This window comes from Aegilops tauschii, chromosome 7 (assembly GCF_002575655.3).
Source record: "Aegilops tauschii subsp. strangulata cultivar AL8/78 chromosome 7, Aet v6.0, whole genome shotgun sequence".
Classification (NCBI taxonomy): Eukaryota; Viridiplantae; Streptophyta; class Magnoliopsida; order Poales; family Poaceae; genus Aegilops; species Aegilops tauschii.
The window spans coordinates 638085086-638090858 of NC_053041.3; positions in this window are offsets into that span (position 1 = coordinate 638085086).

The following is a 5773-nucleotide window of genomic DNA, read 5'->3' on the forward strand; positions in this document are numbered from 1 at the left end:
TCTTATTTATTTCTCCTCTTCTTCCTCTCCTCTTCTTCTCCTTCTTCTCCTCCTTCGTCCTCTTCTTATATCCATACATACATACATACATAGCCACATGGATCCATACATATATGAACAACATTTAATATCTACTAATTAACAACCTAAATTTTTTTAATACATATATGAACAAAAAATTACTATGAACACTATATCCATACATACATAGCCACATCCACACATACATATATACATTATATATATGAACAAAAAATATCATCACAAAAAAATCGCATGAAAATTTGACAAGTGCGGCGGCTCACATTGGGGGCGCACGGCGACGGCGACGGCGGGGGTGGCGAGGGCACGGTGACGGCGACGGAGGGGGCTGGCTGGGGCAGGGGCGCGGCCGACCGGCGCGCTCAGGGGCGGGCCGGGGCTGGGGCGCGTGAGGTTGGGGACGACATCGGCGACGGCGACGGCGAGGACGAGGCACTTGCGATGGTAGAGGTGGCGGACGGCGTCGGGGCAGCCTGGCGGCGTCGATGTCGTAGGCGTCGTCGGGGGAGGAACTGAATGAAAATTTTGACAAGTGCTGTATATATAGACAGAGCTTTGGTCCAGGTTCGTGGTACCAACCGGACCAATGCCCCCCTTTGGTCCCGGTTCGTGCCACCAACTGGGACCAAAGGTCTCTTTTCAGCAGCCCAAAGGGCGGGAAACAGAGACTTTTGGTTCCGGTTAGTGGCACGAACCGGGACCAAAGGGGGGTATTCGTACCGGTTCGTGCCACCAACCGGGACCAAAGGTGGGCATTGGTCCCGGTTGGTGCCACCAACCGGGACGAAAGGGTGGCACAGCGGTTGTGTGAATCACTAGTTTGTGAATAACTTCACTATAAAAATATATTTTGAGTGATTCTTTTTCCTGCTATTTAATATTAATGTGTTTTATCATTATATTCAGAAACAGATTTTGTTATTTTAGTTTCTATCCAAAAAATTCTTTATGAAAATTCTTTTTGCTATTAAAGTTTCTAACAAAAAATTCTTTATGATAATTATTTTCGCTTTTCATGTTTTGAATAGAAAATACTTTGATAATTTTAGTTACATAAATTTTATATAATTTTAGTTTAAAAAATACTAGAGGTTTATGAAAGCTTTTTAGTTGATTCCTTTTGTTATTAGAGTTTTATATAAGTTTTTTAGTTGATTTCCTTTTTCCTATTGAAGAATATTGTAGTTTTATTTTAGTTGATCATAACAGAATATTTTAATTGATTATTTTTAGTTCATTCTTTTAGCTATTAGTTCATTTTTTTGCTATTAGTTCATTTCTTTTTTTATATTAGTTCATTCTTTGAGCTAAATGACCCTGAAATTGAAAAGGACTACAAATGAACTCTGAAAATGTTGAAAGTTGGCATGGTATCATCATTTCACCCATATAGCATGTGCTAGAAAGTTGAGAGGGTTACGGGAAAAACTGGATGCACTTCGTGTACAAAATGGACAATCTCTTTCGAAGTATCAAGGTTTCGGACGAAAACTCATCTGTTACAAAGGGATTTCATTTATTTTGAACTTATTTGAACTCCAGACTTTTTGTGTGTTCAAAATGCACCATTCAAAGCCACATCATCAATTTTCAACCCTTTCTGACTTCATTTGTTATTTTTCATGCATTTACTGATTTTTTAGAGCTAAATGACCCTGAAATTGGAAAGCACTACAAATGAACTCTGAGAAGGTTGAAAGTTGGCATGGTATCATCATTTCACCCAAATAGCATGTGCTAAAAAGTTGAGAGGGTTACAGCAAAAACTGGATGCACTTCGTGTACAAAACGGACAATCTCTTTCGAAGTATCAGGGTTTCATATGGAAACTCGTGTGTTACATGGATATTCTAGATCAAAGGTATCATCATAATAGTCGTGGAGAGAAAGTCTTCACTTTTTCTTCACTTCTGTCCTTTGCTTATTGCGCCGTAACCATGGATAATTTTCATCGTTTAACAGGGTGCTTGGGTCAGCCTTGACTTTGAAGGGAGGAATTTCATGAAACTTTTCATAATCTTCGGACATGTCTGTCTTGCCCTCCACTCCCGCGATGTCTGAAAGAACTATGTGGCGCTTTTTCTCATCGTATGATGTGTTCGCTTTCTTATCTTTTCTTTTTCTCGGTTTGGTAGACATGTCCTTCACATAGAAAACCCGCGCCACATCATTGGCTAGGACGAACGGTTCATCTTTGTACCCAAGATTGTTCAGATCCACTGTTGTCATTCCGTACTGTGGGTCTACATGTACCCCGCCTCCTGACAGATTGACCCATTTGCACTTAAACAAAGGGACCTTAAAATCATGTCCGTAGTGAAGTTCCCATATGTCCACTATGTAACCATAATATGTGTCCTTTCCCCTCTTGGTTACTGCATCAAAGCGGACACCGCTGTTTTGGTTGGTGCTCTTTTGATCTTGGGCGATCGTGTAAAATGTATTCTCATTTATCTCGTATCCTTTGTAAGTCAATACAGTCGAAGATGGTCCCCTAAACAACGAGTACAACTCATCAAAAATAGTGTTGTCACCTCTGAGACGTGTTTCCAACCAACTGCCGAAAGTGCTGATGTGTTCACATGTAAACCAGTCGTCACACTGCTCCGGGTGTTTGGAGCGCAGACTGTTCTTGTGTTCATCGACATAAAGGGTCACCAAGGTATAGTTCTGTAGAACTGTGTAGTGTGCTTGAGACCAAGAATGCCCGTCCCTGCATATTATTGAGTCCCCTCCAAGTGTGCCTTTTCCAGTTAGTCTCCCCTCATACCGCGATTTAGGGAGACCAATCTTATTAAGGCCAGGAATGAAGTCAACACAAAATCCAATGACATCCTCTGTTTGATGGCCCATGGAGATGCTTCCTTCTAGCCTAGCGCGGTTACGGACATATTTTTTTAGGACTCCCATGAACCTCTCAAAGGGGAACATATTGTGTAGAAATACGGGGCCCAGAATGACAATCTCGTCGACTAGATGAACTAGAACATGCGTCATGATATTGAAGAAGGATGGTGGGAACACCAGCTCAAACTGACAAGACATTGCGCCACATCACTCCTTAGCCTTGGTATGATTTCTGGATTGATCACCTTTTGAGAGATTGCATTGAGGAATGCACAGAGCTTCACAATGGCTAATCGGACGTTTTCCAGTAGAAGCCCCCTCAATGCAACCGGAAGCAGTTGCGTCATAATCACGTGGCAGTCATGAGACTTTAGGTTCTGGAAATTTTTCTCTGGCATATTTATTATTCCCTTTATATTCGACGAGAAGCCAGACGGGACCTTCATACTGAGCAGGCCTTCAAAGAAGATTTTCTTCTCTTCTTTGGTAAGAGCGTAGCTGGCAGGACCTTCATACTGCTTTAGAGGCATGTCGTCTTTTTCGTGCAAACGTTGCAGGTCCTCCCGTGCCTCCGGTGTATCTTTTGTCTTCCCATACACGCCCAAGAAGCCTAGCAGGTTCACGCAAAGGTTCTTCGTCACGTGCATCACGTCAATTGAAGAGCGGACCTCTAGGTCTTTCCAGTAGGGTAAGTCCCAAAATATAGATTTCTTCTTCCACATGGGTACGCGTCCCTCAGCGTCATTCGAAACAGATAGTCCGCCGGGACCCTTTTCAAAAATTACGTGTAAATCATTGACCATAGCAAGTACGTGATCACCGGTACGCATGGCGGGCTTCTTCCGGTGATCTGCCTCGCCTTTGAAATGCTTGCCTTTCTTTCGACATTGATGGTTGGTCAGAAGAAATCGACGATGGCCTAGGTACACATTCTTCCTGCATTTGTCCAGGTATATACTTTCGGTGTCAGCTAAACAGTGCGTGCATGTGTGGTATCCCTTGTTTGTCTGTCCTGAAAGGTTACTGAGAGCAGGCCAATCGTTGATGGTTACAAATAGCAACGCATGCAGGTCAAATTCCTCCTGTTTGTGCTCATCCCACACACGTACACCTTTTCCAATCCACAGCTGTAAAAGTTCTTCAACTAATGGCCTTAGGTACACATCAATGTCATTGCCGGGTTGCTTAGGGCCTTGGATGAGAACTGGCATCATAATGAACTTCCACTTCATGCACATCCAAGGAGGAAGGTTGTACATAACGAGAGTCACGAGCCAGGTGTTGTGATTGCTGCTCTGCTCCCCGAAAGGATTAATGCCATCCGCGCTTAAACCAAACCATACGTTCCTTGGGTCACCTGCGAACTCAGCCCGGTACTTTCTCTCGATTTTTCTCCACTGCGACCCGTCAGCGGGTGCTCTCAACTTCCCGTCTTTTCTACGGTCCTCACTATGCCATCGCATCAACTTGGCATGCTCTTTGTTTCTGAACAGTCATTTCAACCGTGGTATTATAGGAGCATACCAGATCACCTTCGCAGGAACCCTCTTCCTGGCGGGCTCGCCGTCAACATCACCAGGGTCATCTCGTCTGATCTTATACCGCAATGCACCGCATACCGGGCATGCGTTCAAATCCTCATATGGACCGCGGTAAAGGATGCAGTCATTAGGGCATGCATGTATCTTCTGCACCTCCAATCCTAGAGGGCATACGACCTTCCTTGCCGCGTACGTACTGTCGGGCAATTCGTTATCCTTTGGAAGCTTCTTCTTCAATATTTTCAGTAGCTTCTCAAATCCTTTGTCAGGCACAGCATTCTTTGCCTTCCATTGCAGTAATTCCAGTACGGTACCGAGCTTTGTGTTGCCATCTTCGCAATTGGGGTACAACCCTTTTTTGTGATCCTCTAACATGCGATCGAACTTCAGCTTCTCCTTTTGACTTTCGCACTGTCTCCTTGCATCAACAATGACCCGACGGAGATCATCATCGGGCGCAATATCGTCTCGTTCCTCTTGATCTTCAGCAGCTTGCCCCGTTGCAGCATCACCGTATTCCGGGGGCACATAGTTGTCGTCGTCCTCTTCTTCTTCGCTGTCTTCCATCATAACCCCTATTCTCCATGCCTGGTCCAAACATTATAGTGTGACATGAAACCCTTATAAAGCAGGTGGGTGTGAAGGATTTTCCGGTCAGAGTAAGACTTCGTATTCCCACATATAGGGCATGGACAACACATAAAACCATTCTGATTGTTTGCCTCAGCCACTTCGAGAAAATTATGCACGCCCTTAACGTACTCGGAGGTGTGTCTGTCACCGTACATCCATTTCCGGTTCATCTGCGTGCATTATATATAATTAAGTGTGTCAAAAACCATTACATAATATCATGGATAGATAAATGACCAAATTAATAGAAGTTCATCATCACATTAAAACCAAAGTACATACATAGTTCTCACTGAACAACATATAGCTCTCCAGAGCATCTAATTAAACCATACATTGAAACTATGTAAAACATTTCAATGCAACAACAAATGCGATCATAATCGCAACCAAGGTAACAATTGATCCAACGGCATAATGATACCAAGCCTCGGTATGAATGACATATTTTCTAATCTTTCTAATCCTCAAACATATTGCGTCCATCTTGATCTTGTGATCATCGACGATATCCGCAACATGCAACTCCAATATCATCTTCTCCTCAATTTTTTTTATTTTTTCCTTCAAGTAATTGTTTTCTTCTACAACTAAATTTAACCTCTCGGCAATAGGGTCGGTTGGAATTCCCGGTTCACATATCTTCTAGATAAATAAAATCTATGTCACGTTGGTCGGCATAATTGTCATAAACAATAAATGAACCAAAT